The sequence below is a fragment of the Triturus cristatus genome, chromosome 2_2 (genome assembly GCF_964204655.1).
Source record: "Triturus cristatus chromosome 2_2, aTriCri1.1, whole genome shotgun sequence".
NCBI classification, from domain to species: Eukaryota; Metazoa; Chordata; class Amphibia; order Caudata; family Salamandridae; genus Triturus; species Triturus cristatus.
Window position 1 is genome coordinate 813,715,849 of NC_140582.1, and position 24,476 is coordinate 813,740,324.

The 24,476-nt window shown below is 42.7% G+C and overlaps 1 protein-coding gene across 3 annotated transcripts in view; it reads left to right on the plus strand.

The window, feature by feature from the left end:
- Positions 1-24,476, plus strand: part of TEC (tec protein tyrosine kinase) — a 550,450-nt gene that overhangs the window by 79,456 nt on the left and 446,518 nt on the right. The window contains exon 2 of one of the 3 annotated variants that reach the window (XM_085642141.1): positions 7,408-7,479. The exons of the other annotated variants lie outside the window; for them this stretch is intronic. The gene's annotated coding sequence lies outside the window, so the exon portion shown is untranslated. The remainder of the gene's footprint in view (positions 1-7,407; positions 7,480-24,476) is intronic. 3 annotated transcript variants of the gene reach the window in all.

Sequence of the window (24,476 nt, forward strand, 5' to 3'; positions counted from 1 at the left end):
AGATAGGAGGAGGGCAGTCATTAACCTAGGTGGATTTTTAGATCTGGCTTGACAGTGCAACTGTCACCTGACCTTTTAACCTACATCAAAATTATTCTACAGTTCTTCTCTTTCACAAAAATAGATAACCATTCCCATGCAATTTACTTGTAATGCTTCATATTACAATACAACATACCTTTAAAGCCAGACCTATTCGCATTGCCAATGCTTATTATTGTTTTTTATAACTTTTTTTTTTCCAACTGGGAGGGCCGCAACAATCATCCCTCCTTCTACTTGGCCGTTTCCCAAGCAGTGCTCCTTTGCCCAGGTCATGTTTATTTTTTTATGTAATTACATATTTTTCTGAGTGCCCAACTCCTACCAAGTGTAACTGGGCCATTTCCTTCATTTGTATGTGTTTTGTGCATGTCCGCTTACATTTTTAGTTTACGATTACCACATGGCCATCAGCCATATTAGAACAGTAAAGTAAAAAAGAAAAGAAAAATTTGCCATGGGGTTTCGTGAATCAAGCTGTATATATATTTTGATATTTTAAAACGTATTCTTTTCTAGTTGTTCTGTATTAAATAAATGAAAAATCATTTTTGATATAAGCTTACCTAACTCTTTTATTTCTGGCAGGTTTGGCTTGGGTCTGGAAGATGACCACAAGCCAGCATTTCATGCTGGGGTTTTTCTAGTAGAAGCATAGAGATGCTCTAATATTGCCATACATTTTGACATTTAGGTTAGCAAAAATAACACTACAGTCTGCTCATAAAACAGTATTTTCAAAAAAGGCGGGTCATTACACAGAATACATTTAAACTATTTTATTAGTCATCTAATCCTAATACAGTATACATCAAAAAAACAATCCATACAACCAATGATTGTCAACATATTTTCAGGGTGTTTCCATTTCCATTACAGTACAATTGTTATATTATGACAAAGAAATCTGACCCTATATTACACAACCAGCATTTGCACCTTCTGGTCTCCCGCTAAGGTAGTTTGTAAACATTTTGGAATCTGGCTCTTCTTTCATAAACATTTTAAAATCACAGAATTAAACCATGTCTTTGACAAGACTCCGGTTGAATTGTAACCTTTTTGATATTCGCTATGCTGCTGTTCTACTAAATGCTACTGAATATTCATGGGATAAACTACTCTTTACTGTAAATTATATGGATATTGCTGTTCATTCATTTAGAAGCTCCCTAACCATATAGATCACAATGAATAGGTTTGTTTATGAGGCTATGAACGAGCACTGGATTAGGACACTGCCCTTGCTATTCCTCTCTGGTAAGGTCTATTAGGATTGAAATGCATCAAATAGTTTCCATAAATCTGCCCACTGGGTCCCTTTTGCATTATTACTAATCGTGATATATTCCATTAAGGAAACTCGAACCTAAAAGTTCCAGCCACAGAAGGCAAGGGCCACTATAATAACTCAACTCTGCTGTCATTAATATGCCTTATAAAAACTGTATTGTAATTAAAACTGTCTGCATCATATCTATACCCAGCTGAACTGAATCCGACCGAACTGAAATGTCTGGTGACGCACTGAAGTTGTCCATGTTCTCGGTTTAATAGAGCTATACCAATCTTGAGAATGTTGTTGGGCTGAAGGTGTGTGCATATATATGCATGTCTGTGCATTCATGCATACAGTTTTGACCCTTGCATGACCGCAGGCATGCATGCAGGCATGATCACAGGCCTGACTTCTATCATGTGCTTGTGCATGGCCATTACATGACTGCATGCATTACCACCGGCATGACCACTCAGTCTGGTTGCATAACCACCCAATTTGTGACATTTTACATGATAGGTTGTGACAGCTTCATATAACAGATTGCATTGCAGGCTGCTTATAACCACTTGATAGATGTGTGATAAACAGCTGGACAAATTGAGATTCCCTCTGCATGATAAATTCTTCAATGTTGTATGCTTCCTGTGGTGTAGCGTGCTATCCGTTCCAGTAGGTGCTTCAATGCCTCATCAGTATTAACAAACTATATAAATGCTGATGCAACCAGCCGCGGTCCGTGCAGGTAACAGCGGTGGGAAAGTGGGGCCGGGAAAGGGGGGTTTTCGGGGGACAATTAATTATCTATTTAATTTTCCCTCTGCATCGTCCCTCGAAATCCCCCCTTATCTGGCCCCACCACTGTTACCTCCACGGACCACGACTGGATGCAATACAATATGATAAGTAGCTAAGAGGTCGCAGGCCAAGTGCCTTTGTTGGTCATTGATCTCCAAGATGACTTCAACAGCCTCAAAAAAGTAAAGCAAGATGGGCATGCTATCCCATGGAACGTGAGCCTTGGCGGCCTTCTCTATCATATGGCACCTCTAGACACTCCTTACTTTGTAGGAAACAACCCTTTGCTTCATTCTCTTTGTGTCCATCCTTTCAATCTTGAAATAAAGCTTTCGACCGGCATGCGACATGTGCAGATTTAACAGGCTGGACCGGCTGAAGGGGTCACTTATTGTGTGGTGACACTTTTTCCTTTGCGGTTACAATTGTGTTTTATTTCTGAGCTCCAAGCTCTGCTGATAAAGCACAATTGAGTCAGTGCCCGTTAAATAACTAGTTTTTGTTCTGGGTCAAACTGGTGCTGTGCTAACTCATTCTGGAGTCTTCCTAAGACCGACAGCAGTTCCCGAGGTAATGAGTGAAGCCAGTGCGTGCCTCCCAAAGCCCTGTCTAAGTAAGGTTGTTGGGCAAAACCGCTGCCAGTGCAGAGTTTGTGCTTGAGCACACCAGCTTCCTTCACCCAGAGTGTAGGTTGCTCTGCCACTGGAGCACAGTGACATCACTGATTGCCTGTAATAGCTTTTTACAGGGGGATAGGTGCGTAAGTTTGTTGCTACAGAGGTGTTCTGAGGTCAGAATGCACCTGCCATAATAAAATAAAGAACAGGAGTTTATAAGCCTATTATTCGCTCCCACATATACATGTATTCTATGGATTTAACAAGTGTGGTGGTTCTTGTATGCATGTCTCTTGAAATAATCTTCCAGCAAATGTTGATGCTCATTTAACGTAAAACACGTGTGATTGGCATAAGCGATCTTGAAGTGACCTGGGATTTTCCATAGTGTCATTCCACGCTAAAGGTTACCCTTTTCCATGGTCCACTTTACAATGTGACCAAGATGTTCCAGAGATGTGCAGGGCCTGCAGTTTTATTTCCTGCGTAGCCTGCTTTTCCAAAACTGGATTTGAGATGAGGTTCTCGGGCTGAAAAGCACATGCAGAGCATCTTCCAATGCAAAGGATAGACTTCTTTAATCTCACTCTCCAACTTTTTCGGTTAGAGACTGTCTTGACGTACGCAGAAAATGTCTGCGTCATCTACTCTCTCTAGAACCAGGCAGGTCTTCAAGAATGTTCTCGGGTGGCACACAAGTGAGAACCACCTTAAACTATATAATTTTTATTGATATCCGTCTCAGTTGTATTCAAGAATGGTGAACGTCTGAGTTGACTCTCCAGTATCAAACCTGTGACAACATGGTCAAGCACATGCTGCTTCAGAAGTGGATGCATTAGGCCTCTTAGCCACAAGATCAGGTAGTATTTCACTTACGGCCTCTACATAATATTTCACTTATGGCCTCCACAATTCAGCTCTATGGTTTGCAGTGATTTAAACCTTTCCATCCGAATTGGTCACCCTCCAACTGTTCTCCATTAACTAAAGGCTAAGTGCAGCCAAGTGTTTTGGAGAAAGGGTAGAATAATTGCTCTCTTGGTGCTTCCTAGGCGCAACTAAGAACATATTAACCCCAGATAATCACATATTTTGGCCACATCCTGTGGTTGAAAATCAATCTTTAATTTTATTCTTGGCCTTTTCCATGTACCCAGTAGTTATGCAGTTTGAACTTTTTTCCTGAAGTCGAATGCATTGCTGAGAAAACGTAAACCTTTCCTATATCTGTTATGTTATGGGTATTTGTATAGTGCACTATCACTTGATAGGGTATCCTGGTGCTGTTGTAGGTGCTTATCAAGGCAAGCCTAGGCCTGGTGAGAAGTTTATTTGAAGAGCCATACCTTCAGCTTCTTGCAGAACTGAAGAATTGCAGAGGCTGCTTTAACGTGTGATGGCAGGTCATTCCAGGCTTTGGTTGTGATGTAAGAGAAGGCTTGACTTCCAGTTCTGGCTCTGTGTATGCGTGGGATGTATACAAGCAGAGGTCCGGCCGAGTGGAGGTGTCTGGTTGATTTTCTGAAATGAGGCTCAGCTACTGAGAAAGACGTCCCCCGTGTTGTGTATTGCTTTGAAGGTGTGTGTTAGAAGTTTGAATTGTGCTTGTTTACGTATTGGAAGCCAGTATAGGTTCCTGAGGTCCGTTGTGATGTGCGTTTGCAATGGTAGGTTTGGAGTGATTCTTGCTGCTGAATTCTGGATGGTTTGAAGTTGTCTGATAAGTTGTTGATACCAGCTTAGAGGGTGTCTGGTAGTTCAGCTTGCTTGTGACAAGGGCTTCAATGATTGTTCTGCGGGTGCTGGTTGGAAGCAATTTGGGAGTCATTTGAAGATTTTCTACAGCATTCTCAGGATGTACAACAGGAGACTGGGAAGACTTTGGCTTGGGAGGTCATGTAGAGTTGGCTGTCGATGATATTCCCAAAGTTCATGGGGGGTGGGATGGATCCGAGTTCCACCAGCCACAAAATGATGAGCACTGAAGATCACAACTTCTGTCTTGTCGGTGTTAAGTTTCAGATAATTGGTCTTCATCCAGTCTGCTAGTTTGGTCATGCAGTTGACAAACTTTGTCTGGGTGAAAGGGGTGTTGTCTGAGAGGGAGAGTATGAGTTTGGTGTTGTCACTGTAGGATAGGACATCAATGTCGTAAGTGCAGATGATGCTTCCTAGAGGGAATCATGTTGAAGAGGGTCGGGCTCAGTGATGACCCTTGTGGAACTCCACAGATGAGGTTGCAGGCAATCTGTATCTATGATATCCAGGAGCTACATCTCTATAGTTCAGTAGTATTCCCACTATTTTTACAGACCGATGGAATTTCTTTGTTAAGTAGCGGTATTTTCCAACTTGATGGATACCTATAAATAGGGTGTCTCCAACCTGTGGATCTTCTAGTAGTTCGCAGACACCTTCAGAGTAGCTCGCAACCTTGAGTTAATTTTTAAATAAGCACTGCAATAAGTAAGTGTTGGATTTTCCTTTTAAAGTTAATGAAAGGCTGTGTTTATTTTACATTTTTATCAGACTACAGATAGCAGGGCCAGATAACAAGCAGAGCCCCACTCATATTTGTGACCCAGGGTGGGGCACAAAGGTGAGGAACTGAAGAACTCTTAATTAAAAGTCCTTGTCAACTCAATATTGGAGTGTGAGATCAAAATTAGGTTTCTGAATGCTTTGAAATAGAAGAACATTAAAGTGAAGAGTTAACTTAATGATTAGGTTAACTCTTCATTTGAATTTTCTCTCATTTCAACGGGTCACATGTACAAACAGCATGCATCTTGCCGCCAGTGGCCAGTAGATGCGGTGCCATATTTATAACTGAAAAATATACATTTTTGAAATGTGAGAAATTTAAAGTGAAGAAAAATGTTTATATGAAAAATCAAGTCTTAATGTTTTTCTCTACTTTGAATTAAGCCGATTAAGTCTTTGGGCCATATGTATGAAAATACATTTTTGCGATTCTCAAATAGCGATTTTTTGCGAATCGCTATTTGAGAATCGCAAAATGCTATGTATGTAGGATTTGCAAATAATTTTGCGACTCCTACATAGTCCTAATTACGAATTGCGATTCACAATTAAGGAATACCTGCCCATTCATTCCTATGGGCCTAGAGGCCCATAGGAATGAATGGGAAGACATTCTCAATTTGCGATTCTCAATTGGAGAATCGCAAATTGGGAATGGAATTTCAAGGGTGCCAGGGTGTCAAAAGGACACCCTGTTGCACCCCTGAAATGTGCATGTGTGCACATGTGGCACACCTACATGCCCATGTATGTGCGCCTCATGGCACTTTGAAAAATGCAAAAAAGTGCATTTTTCAGAGAAATCGCAAATTGCCACCAACTTGAAGTTGGTGGTAATTTGTGATTCCTTAATGCCAGATTGCACTTTTTCTGTGCTTCTTACATTGCATTTAAGGAATCTCAATTTGCGATTCCTTTAATGCATTCGCAAAATAAGGAATCGCAAATTTTGCGATTCCTTATATTGCGAGGCAGTTTTTCTTTAATACATACCACTGAGCCAAATTGCGATCGCAAACTTGCGATCCAATTAGGAATGATACATATGGGCCTTTGTCTTATATGAAGAATATTTCTTCACTTTAAATCCCTCCCATTTAAACAAATTGCTGTATCTTTCTGTTATAAATATGGCACAGGCCACCAAGAGCAAACTACCTGCTGTTTGTAATGCTACACTTTGAAATGGGAGTAAATGTAAATGAGTTTTATGGATTGCATATAAACATAAAGTTAACTCTTCAGCTTACTTTTCTCCAATTTTCTAAAGTGCTGCATTTATACACAGCAGGCATCTTACTCCCAGTGGCTGGTAAACACGCTATTATATTTATAACTGAAAAATACAACTATTGTTTTTTAAATGACAGAAATGTAAAGTGCTGGAAAATATTCCATATTTTGAACATTTTTGCAGAACATTTTACTGCACATTAAATTTCTCCCATTTAAAAATACGGTTGTGTGTTTGTGTTGAACATGTAATGGTGCCACATATGGCAAAAGGTATTTTCTGTACCACAAGTGCATGTGACACAGGCTTTCAGTCACTCATACACACATATCCCATTCTTTACCCACATGTTCATACATCCCTACAGACTACTCTTTGACACACATGGAGCCTTGTAATAGTGCTCCTAGTCAAAGTATTTTGTTTTAGCTCTCATTACAGAAAAGGCTCAGACCCCTGCTATAAATTGCTGTCTTCCAAGTATTTCTTCCTAATCGCAGCAGCATATTTTTCTCAGTACTATCAGCACAAATTCTCTGCTCAGTTCCTTCCATTACTGTTTGTGTTTATACTAGCTTTATTCCTCCCCTGTGAGAATTGGTGATATTTATCGTTTCTGTCATATTGTTTACATTCCTACTTCCACTGCAAGATAGTACATCTAAATCACCACTCCTTTTTAAGACCTTCAGAATGTATCTGCATGGTGTCTCCCAAAACGTATATTTTGCCCTTCTACAAATATACCTTTGCCACAGTACCTTTTTCACACTGTCCAAATACCTGATTATTATGAAGTCTCTAGTACATTTCCATTCTTCCTCTATGTCAATTTACAAATTTGAGGTCTTCTGTTTCTTTTCATATGGCATCTTTGTCATTTGTTGTAGCTACTCACTGGGCTGAGACTTCCCATTCTGCTGAAGTGGTGGCTCAGAAACAAACAAGCCTCAGTGGACCACGTGAGTCCTCAAAAATGATTTAGAACATTCCCCTTGTATTCTGCCTGTTATGTCTTCCCAAACGTATTCTTGATTTATTTGTTAGCAAGGTTATGTATTAGTATTTTACATAAAGGTTTGCAGTCTTCCAGGCTTCCCTAAGATTAAAGAAAATCTAAATGTAAAGTATGTGTAACATCTATTCCTCTTTGTCCCTTTACCTATCTCGTTGCCTAAGCCCAATTCTGTAAACTTTAGGTCAGATGTACCAAGTTTTATGGTCACAAATAGTTCAGTTCAGTGTTTGCAACAATTAAAATGTGTTTTTATATGTGCAAACTCATTTTTAGCAATCCGTAAACTTTTACTACTTCCTAAAACGGGATTGCAACCCTTTACCAAGTCAGTATTTGGAAGGAGCATCTTGCAGGTATTTCTTCCAAATTTCGAATTGGTATGCTATGTATCAAGGTTTTGCAACTAAAATCCGGTCACAAAACATTGAAAAATTACCAACTCCTAAATTGGGTTGGGAATGTATTGTGAATTACAAAAAACAAAAAATAGTTGGGGAGTAGGTAGTGGCTCAGGAAACCACTACCAACTCTCAAACAAACTTTAGGAAAAAAGTAAAAACGTTTTTGAAGGCAAATTTTAAATTCAGATTCAAAGCAGCCTAGTTTCCTTTAGGGAAAACTGTGCATTAAATTTTTTTTTTATTAAAGAGCAATCCCAGATATGGTGGTCTGCTGACCCAAGCAGGCCACCATCCCGATGGTGGACTCCAATCGTAGTGAGTCCCTTTTGCAACCTAACTCATTAATTTTCATGATGTAGGTCGGATTATGACCCACTTCGTTTCAGAATTTTACAAACAGACCTGTTAGTATATAGATTGAGTCATAAAGTTCTGTACTAGTTGCAAAGATACTGATCACAGTTTGCAACCAGTTATTTTTACATCTGGAATCATATTGTGCCAATTAGTATTGTTATTTTCATGTATTTGATATTTGCAGGCGAAGACAGTGCAGGGATGGAGAAATCAACATTTGCCACTATATGTTCTGGTTGAGTAATTTAATAGTCACTAAACCCACAAAATCTCAACTTTATTTGTAAAATGACATTAAAATGTAATTTTCAGGTAGTGCTGGGTCTGTTAATCATGTTTTAGAAATCCTAGCATGTGACTTAACTGTCCTAACTATTCTAAACTTTCAGAAGTGAGGCTGATTAACTCGAGTGCTCATGACGAGCTCAGCTCGTCATGAGTCACAGTGGAGCTGTGCTCATGACGAGTTGAGCTCGTCATAATGGCCACGGCCCACCCACGCACGAATAATTCCCCGCCTGTGCAGGAGAATTAATCAGTGAGCGGGGTCGTGACGAGCTCAGCTCGTCATGAGCACAGCTCCACTGTAAGTCATGAAGAGCTGAGCTCGTCACGAGCACAGCGGTGCCGTACCACGGGGGAATTACCCCCGCAGGGAAGGGGTTAACTGACACTTCCACAACAGTCAGTCATTCATAAATAAATCTCATGTGATTGACTCTGGGAATATGCAGTGAGGTTTTACCGCTGCACAAATTCAACCCACTGTGCACATGTTTTTCCTAGTTAGTAAATATTCAGCAGCACAGTACATGGTAAAAGCATGCGTTGAGATTTTCTTCTTTAAAGCTGTCTTTTGGGAAGGCATCAACAGAGGTCTATGGCAGTGACAGAGTGATAATAAACTCAGCTCAACCTTGTCTTCATAGTACTGCATGTACTCAGAGACGTGGAGTAGGTAAACTCTGAAGGTGGCTTCAAAGCCGTGGGCAGGCTAAGTATGCGGGCGTGGGTGCAGACTACAGGCGCCCCTCCCCTCCCATGAAGAGCTTATTGGCCAAAAACTAGATATTAATCATTAATCATATCTCTTTCAAAGAAATATAACAACTAGATATCCTATTCGCATGAAAAATTCTACACTCTACATCCTGCACTTTATTATAGGTATAACTGTAGAAGACCAATTTGGTATTTTCAAAAGACTGGTCAAGGGATCCGTTAGTTTGGTCCTGAAGAAAAGCCTTAGGGGATAGGCTAGAAACATGTAGACCAGGAGACATACACCCATAATAATGTATCTCTCCCTCTCCCCCTTTTTAACAATACCAGCTACAGGAGTTAATAAAGGTTAGGTTCCACGTGGCCAGGTATGTTTTTTTTATTCACATTGGTTTTGACCCTTCCACTGTCAACACTATATAGCCCACACCCTACAAAGTGCTCCCACGTCTCCGTCAGTTGTAGCTCGCCAGTCCCGCAGCGGATGATGAAGCATGCCACCAAGGGACCTTTTGGTGGGTGAGGGTTATTTTAAGAAAACCTATTGTTTTCCTTAAATAATATTACTGGAAGGATAGTTATAATAGAAATACAGGTGAACTTTCTTTAGTTTTTCACAAAATAAACTCTGCCACGGAAAGACTGCATGCTTGTTGTCCCCAGGAGACACCATTCTCCATGGTAGATTCCAGTCCCAGTGTCCATGGCAGAGATGGGGAAGAGGGAGTCAGTTCTTGGCTTGGGCTGGGTCTATGGCATAAAACTGGACCAAGAACCCTGGGCCATCCCCCAGGAGGATTCTGCCCAACATATACATGGAAGAGAACAGAGGAGTTTCCCCTCTAAAGGGTGAAGAGTTAGTACGGACTTAACACGTCCTTTCACTATTCAGAATATTGCATACTCTTTCAAGATACACCTACTCAGTTTAATTTAGTCAATGAAGAGGGAGGGCAATAGGAGGCAGGGTCCCAACCCTATACAAGTAATCCTCCCTAAACAGTTCAAGTGGAGCAGGCAGACTGGAAGGACATTCATTTATTTGCTGGGTCCTTCTCTAGAGTGTGGATGGGGTACTAAGCATAATACCTCCTAGGTCATGGGACATATTAAAATAAAGTTATGGTGCGGCAACCTGGACTTTTGTTGTAAATTACAGATTTAATGAATAATTAGAAGTTTTTATTGTAAGATGTTGAATACTTGTACGTATTGTAATGTCCAGGGAGGTTGGAAGCCACAAGAAAACGATAAGGAACTCCAGAAATTCCTGCACTCATTCATCAAGACTCTTCATACCCATCCAGTGTGAAATCCACACAGCTCTACATTGACCCTTACCCACCATTATGGGACTTTCAGAAGCTAATTTGGCACATGATTTTTTGTATTTGATCTTGTGCTTGAGAGTTTAAGCATTAACATTATAGTGGCAGGACACAATAGATCACATAGTAACCACAATCCCGTTAGGAGATGAAATTGTTGAGTGTTATGATACATTGCAACATAATGATATGCACACACCTCACAAACATCTGAACTTGCCAGGCATCTTGGCACATGATTGTCTATGATATGTGACTGACTCATCTCGGACCGGCATCTTAGGTGTGATTGTGTTGTGACTGCAGTGCTGCCAAGAGGCCTCCTTTCATGTCTGACACCTATTGCTCTAGGCTTATTATCTAACAGCACTTTGTCTCCTATGACTTGTTGTAATTTACATTTATAGGTATTGGCTTCGAAGTCACAGCATGCTAGTTGTTGTTGGCAAAATATCCAGAATTAACTGAGATCTCACGTTTGGTGCCACGTGGCAGCAATGGTTCTTATCCTGCCGTTCAACTCTTAGAGGCAGACTAGTTAAAGGGAGTCTAAAAACAAAATACAAACTTTCATTGCAAGTAAATGCATAAATAAATATGCGGAATGGTAAAGTGACATAGTAATGATAATATTAAGAATTTTATTTACAGGCTGTTTTCGCCACTGGCTGATTTCTCTGGAGCACAAATTAAAGTAAACCCACAAAAGAGACCAAATGCAGGTTACTGACACCTGTGCTATGGAATGACCAGGCTGGCAAAAAATCCGGAAGTGCAAAGGGGCAGAGTCACTGGCAACAGAATTTATTCACACTGAGGTTCTTGTAAATTCAACCAATTATTTACTTGACATTTCACATTTCTATCAGAACAGCATATTTTAGCAGCCAGGGTAGCTTCCAGCTTTTTTTTATAGCTATCACACGTTTACCTTAATGAATCTTGCTAAGAAAAAAATCCGTAGGCCCATGTCAGGACCGTGAGCTTACTGTGCTGGTAGGCAATAAATAGAATTATTAAATTGTTTATTCTACTACCCAGGGGAATTACTATTGGTTAAACATGGACTCACTCATGTCCACCCACCACTTCTTTATTGACTGAAATGTGTTTTGTGTTGCTTATGTATTTGGGCTCAATCTAGAGTGTGACCACAATAAATTTGGATATTGTGGGTCTATTTTGTAATGGCACAGATGCACTGAAACAATGGGATTGGAATATCCATCGTATATTAAGAAGCATTGAGTTAATCTTTCCAACCATCCTCTTATAGGTATGTAGTAATGTATGTGTACGTGTTCTAATTGTATAGCATGTTCCTAGGTAAAAGTCAGCAGAGTACCTTGGACAAAATGATACTTAGAGGTGTTTTGGGTCAGCAATCTTCAGTCATTCCTCTGTTGGAGTGTCATTCATCACACATAGAGTGGGGCCATGAGTCAGCCGTATTTAGTCATTGCTTTGTTGGCAGCACCATTCACCTTTTGTATCAACCACAGAACCGCCATGCAGTAATTGGACCACTATCTTAATTGATGGCATTTTGTGTCTGCACATGCCCAACAGTATTGGGAGAGATGAGCATTACTTGTCTGTTGCCTGCATCCCTCCTGGACTTCAAGCAACTGCAATGTATGGGCGATAATGTGTCAAGTCGGAGACACTGCTTGGGCCACACAAAAAGCTGATCAGCAGATCACGTCTCGAAAGCTGTGGGGTGAATCACATCTTCATCTCTACTGTTACTGGGAAAATTTGATATATTACCTGACAGCTTACAGGAGTGGAATATGAGCATGTCCTCGGCCTCCCTTCTCTTCCTCCCCTGGACTGCGGTGCTAATCAGATGCCAGAAATAGTACATTATAGGTCACATGTACGACTGACATGTACTGCGACTCGTAAATTGCAATTTTTAGCGACATCAGTTTTCGATTCACAAATGATTTCGCAAGGGACCTGCCTCATTAATATTCGTGAGGCAGGTCGCAATTTTCGACCCACTGGGAATGGCAGGCACTCAAGGGGATGGTGACCTGCTGGGGTCAGCAGACCACCATGTCTGTGACTGCTTTGTAAATAAAGCAGTTTTTTTTTTTTAAATGCATTCCGTTTGCATTTCCTTAAAGGAAAACGGGATGCATTTTAAAAAATAAAAATTAAACGTTTTCTTTTCATGTTTTTTAGAGTGGGCAGTGGTCCGTGGGACCACTGCCTCCTCTGGAAAAATGTTGGTGCCCCCATTCACAAAGGGGAAGGGGTCCCTTGAGGAACCCTTCCCTTTGCGAATGTCTTTCCACCAATTCGAAATTGGTGGTAGTCTGCGAATGTAGGTTTGGTACTTTGGAAAATGTATTTTACCAGTCACCAATGGCCCAATGGGTCATACATCTGGCCCTATATGAATATAACCACCGACGTGGACATGGCATGGTAGACTGTTTTCATGTGCTTTCGTCTGTCAGAGCCCGTGCCTGTGGCGGTTATTTGCTGCATTCCTCTGACAGGTAATCACAGTTTGAAGCAATTCAAGGCCTATCAGACTTCCCTTCCTTAAGTGAAATAACATATCCAAATCTTTAAATCCGGTTCATTTACTGTCAAGTGACAAAGAGATGCTCCCACGTGGGACACACAGGATTTTGGTCATGAAAATATTCATCATTACGTCCCATCCACCTGCCAAGTTGACTTCTTCAGTTTACTGGCACCTTTTCTCCTCGCTTTTATCATTAACTTCTCTCCAAGACCAGCCCATGCAGTTCCATGTGCCCTGGCTGATAATACTGACTGCAGTATCCCACAAGCTCACTGTCTGACTGACTGACTAATACACTCAGGGATGTTGGATGGTCTTAAAAAAAAAAGCCAACACGTTTATTTGAATCATTCTAATTGTGAAAGACAGGTTGCTTTCAAATTGCATTCCATCCATTTATGAAGTGGACCACCGTTGTACCTTTTATTTCTGGATGCAGATTTTCATTTTTATAAGGAAATATAGACTTGTATCTGCCGCATGCCAAACACAGTTATTGTAAATTAATTTGACTGTGTGCTAAATAGTGAGGATATATATCTATATATCAAACACCAGTCCCGCCCTTCCTTAAAGAACGGGTCCAACACATGCTTGGAACCTCTTCAGGGGAATTTATTTACCACCATCCGCCAGAAAAACAATTGGCAGACGCGTTTCGGCAAATGCCTTAATCATTGCCAGGTTTGCGTTTAGTCTTTGTGATTTGCACGGGCATTAACATACTGCTAGTTGTGTTCCCATTGGAGCGTGAATATTCCAGTCAGAGGCGCGATGTTTTCACCTCTGTGTGCAACATGTGCTAAGGTTGCTGGTAGATGTAGTCCCCACAGTGCATTGCAGTCCAAGAAGTTCATACAAACAGGGCATGTAGGCAGTCCCACGTCGCGAGCTCAGGTTCAGTGACCGGTTCGTGCATTAAGTAATGCCCTGACCATGTCAGCTTGCGAGTCCGCCCACTCTCTGTTGCGTGAACATATGGCGGCAATCGTCTCCCGAAGGTGTCCCAATCAGCAGGAATCTGCTGCTCTCTCCTCGATACCATGAACATTGTCTTGGGCGGGGGGCGCCGCTGTGTGCATACCGCACGTCACACCAGGAAAGATGTCGGCCATCAGCAGAGCTCCAGAATGAGAGACGCATCAGAATGCAGTGCCGACTGCTGCAATAACATCAAACACCAGTCCCGCCCTTCCTTAAAGAACGGGTCCGACACATGCTTGGAACCTCTTCAGGGGAATATATATATATTTAGAGAAATGAAACCTAACAAGGCGAAATATGCATCAGGACTATTTTGCCAGAGGTTGCATCACTTGAACACTTTTCAGTGCCAAATGCAAACATGCACTCCAGGTAGTTTAATCAGCACTAAATAACTAAGTAGCCTCGGAAGTACAGCCACATAACTCTTCTTCTAGTATTGGCTAAGTAAAGTTAAAATACAATGATACCGTTATTTCAGGCGTTTCCAGTATGACAAAAATGACACTGTGAATAGATTATAGCCCCGAGCATAAGGTGGGTGATCCCAGGTCACATTCATTAAGCATTAACAAAACATGCAGAAAGTAGGCACTTGTTTTTCTCCTACTGCATTTTTGTTTCATTAGTCACACATTTTAAATTGTTCTGAAAGCTCACTCCCTGAATTCCAAAGTTGGACTTTTTATTTCATTTTTTGCTGAAAGTAACAATATCTCCTTTCATGTATCTATTCAACAGGCGTTAGACTTTTCAAAGGAATTACCACAACCTTTTTAACTCTGAAATGATAGTCAAGATTGCAACTTTTCTTGGGAAATATGTTTTTGTCTTCTCTGAGAGCAACTTCATGATACTCCTATATCCTGGCCCCTTACTGTAGACCTCTGGAATGTCTCTTCCATATGAAATACTTGGGCAGAGCACAAATTCATGTTTGAGTTTGAAAAGACTATCCCACCTTTTTGTTAGACCACCCTCCACATTGTCGTTGACTTTTCCAGGCTCCAGTTTCACTTGTGCTAATAGTGGAGAGGAATATGGCAAAGCGCAGTTTATACAGGGTCCTCTTGAACATCTGCTCGGTGTGCCCGAATGGGCATGGCCAGCACTTGCCTAGCGAAGTGCTGTGCTTGCATATTCTGCCCAATCAGCTCATAGATCCATTGACGCTCTGTGAAATGACCTGAAGCGTACACTACAGGAGTCGTGAAGAAGATACCTTTCGTCATAAGGGTGAAAGCAGTTCAGTTCCTTACTGGAACTTCACAAAACCTCTTGCTATCTCTACCATTAGTAAACAGTATTGTAAGGAGTTGAATTATTTTTAATGTTTCCTTACCTTATAACGAAATCAAATATTGGGATTTGGCAAGGGAGGTGATTTATCCAATCCAATCCAATCCAAAAATTCTTTATTTCGGTCATATAGACCATAAAAGACACAATAAAAACATTACAGACAATAAAACATTATTAAAATACATTTGAATAAAAACGACTCTCCCAGCAAGGAATGAGTTAAAATTACATTTAGAAGATTCTTTAAAAAGTTCAAAGAGCTTCAGACAATTTTTTCCTTCTAATCAACCAAATGGCCATAAGAAATTTGGAAACAGCAAACACAATGTGGCCCAGGGTACTAGTTTTCAAAATCCTGTATGCTTGTGCATACTCTCTGAATCCCAGGTTCTTACAGATTGGCGCTATCCAATATTTTCTGGGCCTTTGGTATGCAGGGCACACAAACAAAATATGGGGGTCATCTTCCACATGGTTGTTACAGCAGGGACATATTTTGTCGCCCCCATTTGACCACTTCGAAGTGTATGAATTAATAGGTAGTGTGCTATACCTCCACTGAACATACAATTTCCTTGCCAGGATGGGAAAGATAAAATCCATAAAAGGTTCGAAAACGTAAGAATTTTTGGATTCTAAAAATTGCAAGGTTAAGGTGCCACTATTTTGAGCAGCCGTCAAATGTGCAAGGGACCTGGCTTTATAGATTTGTGCCAGAGCCTTGCGCGAGATTGCACGGCAACCTCGTGCAGGGTCCTCCCACAGAACACGAAGATTAATGGCAGACAGTTCGTTTTCCACAAAGGTGAGCCAGGGGATTTTACCGCTAGAGTTTAAGCTCATGACATGGGTAAGATCCTCCCTATAATGATGGAGTTCGTCCGTAGACCAGAGCCTGTGCCAGAACTTCACTGGCTTTGACACAAGCTCCTCTGCGATAGGGGGGAGACCCATGTCCATTCTCAAAGGCTGGAGTGGCGTGGCACTTGGAAGGGCTAGAAGGCGCCTTAGAAAGCTATTTTCCACTATTGATAGGCCCTTCACCGTTTTATGTCCCCATAGCTCACTGCCATACATGGCCGCTGCCTTGGCCTGGGTCTTATAGGTTTCAAGGGCCGGGCTTATGGGCTTGAAGGAAGAAGTGTTAGCCACTTTCAGGATTGCACCCGAGAGTTGGGATAGTTTAGCCTTAGATCGTACTATCTGTCGGTCCCATGCCAAGTTTTCCTGCAATATAACCCCCAGATATGTGAAGGTGGACACCCTCTCAAGGCTAGCGGTCCCCAGGGTAGGATTAGGCCTAGTTTTAGTTGGTGGGTTAAAGATCATAAACTTGGTCTTTTCTGTATTCACCTCCAACCCATGCTGGTGGCAGAAGAGACCAAAACCATCCAGGATCCTCTGGGTCCCCATTGGCGATTTTGAAAGGAGGAGGGTATCATCGGCGAACATGATTGCCGGTACCCTCCTACCTGCCAAACAGGGGGCGTCGTTGTCCTTGACGTTTTCCAGATGTGAGATGACATTATTGATGAATAAACAAAACAGGGTCGGTGCCAAGACACAACCCTGCCTCACACCTCGGCACACAGGAAACCTGGATGAGAGTCTACCATCCTTCCCACACCTAACTTGCGCATAGTTGTTCTCATGCAGCCTGACCAAGATGTTAAGTAGCTGGGGGGGAATACCTAACTTTTCCAACACCTCCCGGAGTTTCCTGCGCGGGACTAGGTCAAAGGCTGACCTCAGATCCACGAAGACCATGTACAATCTCCCGCCCTCGATCCTCGCCGTCTTCCAGTAGAGGAGAACTAGGCGGAAGATCTGGTCCATGGTCGATGTGTTTCTCCTGAAGCCAGCCTGCAAGGGACTCAAGATGTCATTTTCCTCAACCCAGTCTAATAGGTGGTTCAGAATGAGGCGCGCAAAAAGCTTTTGGGGAACATCTATCAGGCTGATAGGCCTGTAATTTGCAGGACTCAAGGGGGACCCTTTCTTATAAATCGGAACTATTTCAGCCCCTAACCAGGAGAAAGGGATCGCCATACCTCCCAAGATGGCATTGAAAAGGACTAGAAAGTACGGGGCCCAAATGTCAGGGTGATATCTGAACAAATCACCGGGTAACTTGTCCAGCCCCGGTGCCTTCCCCAGCGCTAAGCCCTCCAGTGCCAGCTTCACCTCCCCCAAAGAAAATTCCAAGGCCACATCTGGCAGGCAGGGGGACTCTACCATCAACCCCTCCGGCCAGAGAGTGGATTCTTGATATAGAGACCCAAAATGAGCCTCCCAAACAGAGGGGGCAATATTGGGTTCTACTGCAGACAACAAATCCCCTGTTCCATTGTTTACAAGAGCCCAAAATTTTCTAAAATCTTTAGATTTAAGGGCTCCAGACAGGTCATGCCAGTGATTCCAATCCCACTCTGCCCTTGCGTTGGCCAGTGCTGCCTTGTACTCCCTCCTAAGGGCAGCGATCTTCACCTTATCACTACCATCTTTAATTGCAGAAAGAAGCTCAGACTTAGTTTTCCTACAAATGGAGGTATACCAAGTCGGAGCACGAGTCTTTTTCCTTCTAATAGGCAGGGCCGGGTTGAAGACATCTGCGAGGTCCCTTACTAGGGCCTGGTGAATACCAGATAGCCTCTCATTATAATCTGCGGGTCTAAGTTGGTTGATGAGGGCGTCCACCTCCTGGAACCTAGGGAGTGCTATACCATAGAGGTTTGTTAAAGCTTCTTCTTTCTCAACTATCTTCCCCCATTTCACTCGACGCCTGCTTGTGGTGAGTAATATGTCTCCCTGATCGGTTGCAAGATCGGTAGTTGGCGTCCCTAAGGCAGGGGCTGGGTGCTGGATCTCCAAGGAAAGGGCATTATGGTCACTGTCTATCCTCGGGATCACTCTAAAATCTAAAACTTTAGGCCACAGGGAAATATCTATAAAAATGTAGTCCAGCCTTGACTCATGGCCCTTTTTGTTGAAGGTGCACACCGAAGGAGTGTCAGAAGGGGTGCGCCCATTGCACGCCCTTAGTGCAAAATTCAGGGTGAGAGAAGTAAGTTGTACTGCCAACGGAGACCAAACTTTGGGGTGAGGTGATGAAGAAGGAGGGACTCCCCAATGGTCATCCTCGGCAGTAAAAGCACCCTCCATTAGGCCCTCCAGGGGTTCAAAGTGGCAATTAAAATCTCCTCCCATCACTATTTTCAGGTTGCCTGTCAATTGCCCCAGAAAAGATGAGAGATCAACCAGAGTGGGAGATTCTTTGCCCACAGCGACAGGTCGAGAGTAGACATTAACAATAGCCCACGTGCTTTTGTCAGGCCAACTGAGGAGCACACACTGTATGTCCGGTGAAAGTGTATCCATACCAACCACCTGGCACCCAATGTGGCTCGCCACCCAGATTGCCAAACCTCCCGAGGGTCTCCCTCTCCCATTCGATCTTGCCGGGATTTCAAAAATGTCATATCCCCTCCTAACCTGAGGCGCCCTGGCCCATGTCTCTTGAAAGAGGAGTATGTCACCTTTGCTAACCAAAGTTTCCCACTCTGGGATATTCACCTTACTGGAGATGCCAGCTACATTCCAGGACAGAATGGTCAAACCTGGGCCTTGGAATTGGGGACCAACTTCACTAAGTGCAGACGGGATATCAAATGCAGAATTACCCAAGTCACCCAAGCCAATGGTAATTGGCGGCCGAATGGGTAATTCAGCGTGCTCCACCAATTGCGTTGCTGCAGCAGATAATGTATTTGGTGGTTCCTCATCTAACGCTTGAGTGCTTTCCAATGTGGACCCTCCGTCTTTTGCAGGGGCCAGGGACCTTTTTTTATTTACGGGATCGGATGTACCTTCCCCCCTGAATGAAGACCCATAGGCAGAAATTATCGGGTGTTGCGGAATGACCCCCCTTATTGGTCAATCTACTAGGTCCAGACAGGAGAATCTATTCTGAAGGACAAGATTACCATGGACAGGCAGTGAATTATACTTGGGTCTGTACCGTGAACCGTCTACGGCAAAGCCCACTCTAGTCCAACTCTGTTCCCTCCCCACTCCTAAATTGGAAACATTTAGATAGAAATGCGAGAGAGACACTACGTCTATGTTGGATTTATCCGGCCTTACCAACCAGTTGCAAATGTACGGAGCAACTAGTGGGCTTTTAAAGCTAATTATGATACAGTCCCCTGCCCTATTTTTGGGGGTAGTTCCAATCCATGGGATCCTTCTGACCATCAGCACATCACCTTTGATATTAGAAGGGAGGGGCCTGTTAATATTCAACCAGCTAATTACTTTATTACAAAGTGAGTCCTGTGGCTCTTTGATGCCACCAGTGAGCTCAGGAACTCCCACCATAATCGCTGTATAAGGCACAGCCTCGGGGGGCAAATTAACCGCCCTACGTCTACTATTAGGACTCATGGGGCGATCAGTATAATCATTATTGACTCGCCCCCCACTCGTTGGGAGGGATGGTGTTGGTTGTTTAGATCTTGTAGGTGCCGGAACAGGGGGCCTAGACAGTTGTAAAGGGAGCAATGGGGGAGCATGGCTACTTGTAACACTATCTTGTGCCCCAACCGGGACCTGTATGCTTGTTCCGGCAGTAGACGGTCCAAACCCTGCAGAATCCAGGGGAGCCGTCTGTGCACCTGGACCCAACCCCCTGCTAGGACTGATCCTATTATGTGCATCTTCTAAAGCCTTAAGTCTATCAACTATGGAATCCAGTTTTGCAGACAGAGGCTCCAACATGCTCCTAAGGATATCCCTAAAAGAGCCAATCAGAGCCTCCGCTGCATTTGGAGGATTTCCTCCGAATACAAACGGGGCAGAACACCCAGGTACCACTTTGACTAATGGCGGATCTGAATGATCACAGCCAATTCCTGGGGAGATAACCACGGAAGAAGCCGGAATGGCAGAGCTAGCATCTAATATTGGGTTGATTTTATCTACTTTGGCCCTTTTTGCCCCTCTTAGTTTCCTTAGCCTTTTCCTTTTTGAAGGGTGGTAGACTCTCCTGCCTACGGGATCAGTTGGCGCTGCAACCTGCCCTTCATCCTGCACTTCAGACATTTCCGCACAATTAATATGCGGAGTGGACTCCACCACCCCCGAGGGACACCGAGACTCACTATCCCTCAATAGATTGGAAGGGGTCCTAAGTTGTTGGAGGACTGTCTCAATTGTCTGGTCAATACTATCCATGAGAGATAGATGGGTGGCATCAAAAGGTGTTGGAGTACTAATATCAATGGATGAAGAGTCCGAGGGGACCATTGATACGGACACATTATCCACACTTGCCTCAGGGAGAATGACTGGTGGTGTGCGGCCTTTACTAGCCGCAGCACTAGTCTTAGGAAAGAATTTGTCCAATGTGCTAGAGCACTGTTGGACAGCCTTACTCCTGGATACTCTAGTGGCCATGGCGGGCGGAACAGTCAAAGCCACAGGCTAATGGAGTATAAAAATGAGCCTTGGGATGATGACAACGTTAGAGAGGGGGCCCGGTCCGGTCTCTGCCGGCCTCTAACGGCCTAAAACGGCCCGCTCTTTGCCCGGTCTTCGCCCGCGCTGCGATCCGCGCTGCGAATTCGCGTGGACTGAACTAAGTAGTGAAGGGGGCGGGGCTGCCAGAAGAGGAACAGGTGAGCTGGATGAACGGAGCGCAGTGCTCCCAGGTCCTCGCAGTCCCGGTGAGTTAGGCAGTTCAAGGGCCCCACAAGCAGCGTAGCGTCCTGGGCAGAGAGAGCAAATGGAAGACCCAACCTTCAGCGCGCCAGCCGAGCCTTTAAGTAGTGGTAGTGATGAAGCCTGCGAGCGGCTCCCGCGCAGCGGGGGTCGCGAGGCGTGGCGTCGGACTGATCAGCGGGAAGAGGAACAGGTGAGCTGGATAAACGGAGCGCAGTGCTCCCAGGTCCTCGCAGTCCCGGTGAGTTAGGCAGTTCAAGGGCCCCACAAGCAGCGTAGCGTCCTGGGCAGAGAGAGCAAATGGAAGGTGATTTATGTTTCTGAGATGTACCTGCAGTCCACCCTTTCCTTCTTGCTAACTTTTCGAACTCTGCCCATGAATGCCTAGATCTATCATAGGGCAAGCAGAAAAGGCCCATTTTCAGCCTAAGAAATAGCCCACCCCAGTAACTGCATACTTTGGACTCACACGATGGTCAGGACCAAATATCTCCAGGTATCCCAGAGGCGATGGACTGTGATAGGTTTTCTGCTCTGTCGTTTTGCAGTTAGTCTAGAATGGTAGGCTCGGTCTTTGAAAGTGACCACTTGAAAGGGACCTATGCTGAGGACTTGGACAGTTAAAGGTGAGCACGTTCATTTCCAGAATGGCATCATTAATTTTTATTTTGACATTATTAATTTTTATTTTGACATTTATATAGTGCTCCACTGCCATTGTTATGGCATGATAGATCAGGGAGACTTTCTACGTCAGCAGGCCTCAATTCAAGTGATAATAATGCAATGCCCACGGAAACATCCTTAATTCCTGCCATATTAGCCAGTTGGAAGTTGGTTACGACCCTAACCAAGGAAATAAACTCAGTCTGACATGACTTGCTAGGAAATTGAAATGAGTAGCGTGTATTATTCAAGCGCTTAGAGCCATCTGGGTTGGAGATGCATACTATTTCAGTTGTAGTTATTTTTATCGAATACCTATCTAAGCGTTATTCCCTCAATGAATATTCAGTGATTAGACTACAAAACTGGCTTAGTGCGTGTTAATGGTGGACTAGTCAAGCAAGACTCTAATCTGACTCAAGCCGAATGTTTGGCTCGAACCTTGTACCTGGCTCCAACCTTGTGCCTGTCTCCAAATACAGCCACGCCCAGGACCCCAGACACATCCTGATGCATTTTTATAGTACAATAACTGCTAAAAGGCAGGAGAGCTGAGTGAAGCCGTAACATTTAGTAGATGCTGCTATTTGAGTTCAAGAAATATTGGACATCAGTTCTCAACTGGTATGAATTGGACTTGGTGCTAAATGTGTAAGGAAATCATTTAGGAAGAACCATAATAGAGACAATGCGCTATTATTTGCGCTAAACGGTCAGCGCAAATAATAGCGCATTGTCTCTATTATGGTTCTTCCTAAATGATTTCCTTTAGTGCAAATACTTATTTCATTCACTACTTGAACCATAATACACTCACTGTATATATATTGTTTTGTTGCGCCGTTTTCCGCTGATTACATAATTGTCACTTGCGTCGCCACTTTGTGTGTCACTTACACATTTAGCACCAAGTCCAATTCGGGTTGTTTACTTGCAGATGTTGCCTACAGTGCTGCTACAACTGTAAATTGCCTTTTTTTGATTCTTATGAATATAAACATTTGATGCCTAGTGTATTTTTCAAATTGATTGTTTTGCCCTAGTCTCCCTTTCTCTTCCTTGCGAATGTCATGTATATGCATTTATAATTGTCCTGTCTAATCACACCAGTTGAGAACTGTTGGCCATTATTTGTCTTACCTACCCACATCTCAATGTGGTATATGGGTTATACTCCTGTTGATATATACAACGCTATTTGAGTTCAAACACAGGGACAGAACGCAGAGCACATTAAGTGAATACAGTGCCGGATCTGTGTTATATAGTAAAACGTCATGTGTATATGGTTAAAAAGAAAATAATCTTGATACACATTTAATAGCGGCAACTGCCAGATATATGGTGGACATAAAAAACACCTCTTAGGTCACTTGTGGCAACATTGTCAGGATGTTCTTGACCGTTTCCAAGTTCACGTTCTTACAACTTTTACAAAATGTTACTCCGTGTTGTGATATCTTATGTACTAATTGAGACACTTTGAAATGTTGAAAAAATAACCTTTTAGTGTGCATCATATTTTATTATGACATATGTCGCACAGTGTATGTGGTAAATCCTACCATGGCTTGGCTCCTGATATGGAGTTTAGGGCCAATGCAGATTCCAGGCTCAGTTATCAGTAGGAATGTTCGGGCTTGCTCATCTCTAGTTTATGCTTCACAAAATCAAATGAACAAATAAGTCAACATAAACGTGTGGGCTGATGAGGGTGCTAAACTACTTGTCTGCTACCTCGCTACTCCTTTGTTGTCATAAAAATACACAGGACAAAAATAAAGAAGCTGAAAATTCCAACGAGGTCTAATGAAAACAAACAAATAAAACTGGTTTGTAGTGATTTCCAGATGTCTTTCTTTCTCTCAGCGCTTTTTTTAGCTACCTCATAGTTTCCATGCAGTTGTACTTTTAGACTAACGTTCTTAACAGTTTACTCTACACATATGTCCCTAATCTTTGCTTGTCCATTTCGTACATTTATTAGGTTTGGGTTTATATGTCATTTGTCACTAACACGGCAAATGTTTTGTAGATCTAGCATTTTGGAATACCGAATTTCTGATTGTTTGTTAGCACAAATCCCAGTGTTGTGCTTGAGGTATGTTTAGATATTGCACAATTAGTATGTACTAGTCAATGGTCACAGTAGACAAAGGATCTATATTAATGCTTTGTGTGCAAATCACAGCAGTGCTTGACTAAGAAAGCACAGTACTCGTGATTCTAGTTTCCAAGTTCCCCCTACAGTTTCCACTTGTAGGCAGGACTATAATTGGATCCTGTTTTTGCAGCTGCAAAACTAAATTCTAAATTGTTCTTTGATAGGAGTAGGCAGCTAAATTCAACCCCTGCTGAATATGTTGCAGTTATTAGTACTTCCTTTTTTAATAAGTCTTTCTATTGGTATCTAAAAGTTGTACAAAACAGTGAAACTGAATGCATTCGAAGACCAAACAAGCCTCAGATATGAACCACATGACAGATTCACGAGAAACCAATACAGTAATATAATGAACATAGAGGCACATACATTTTGATGGTGTCGTATGGGGTAGAAGAAAGGGAGGTCAGATGTGATATGCCTTTTTATATAAGAAGTGGTACCCATCATTCACTGGTAAATACTTAGCAGTTCTGC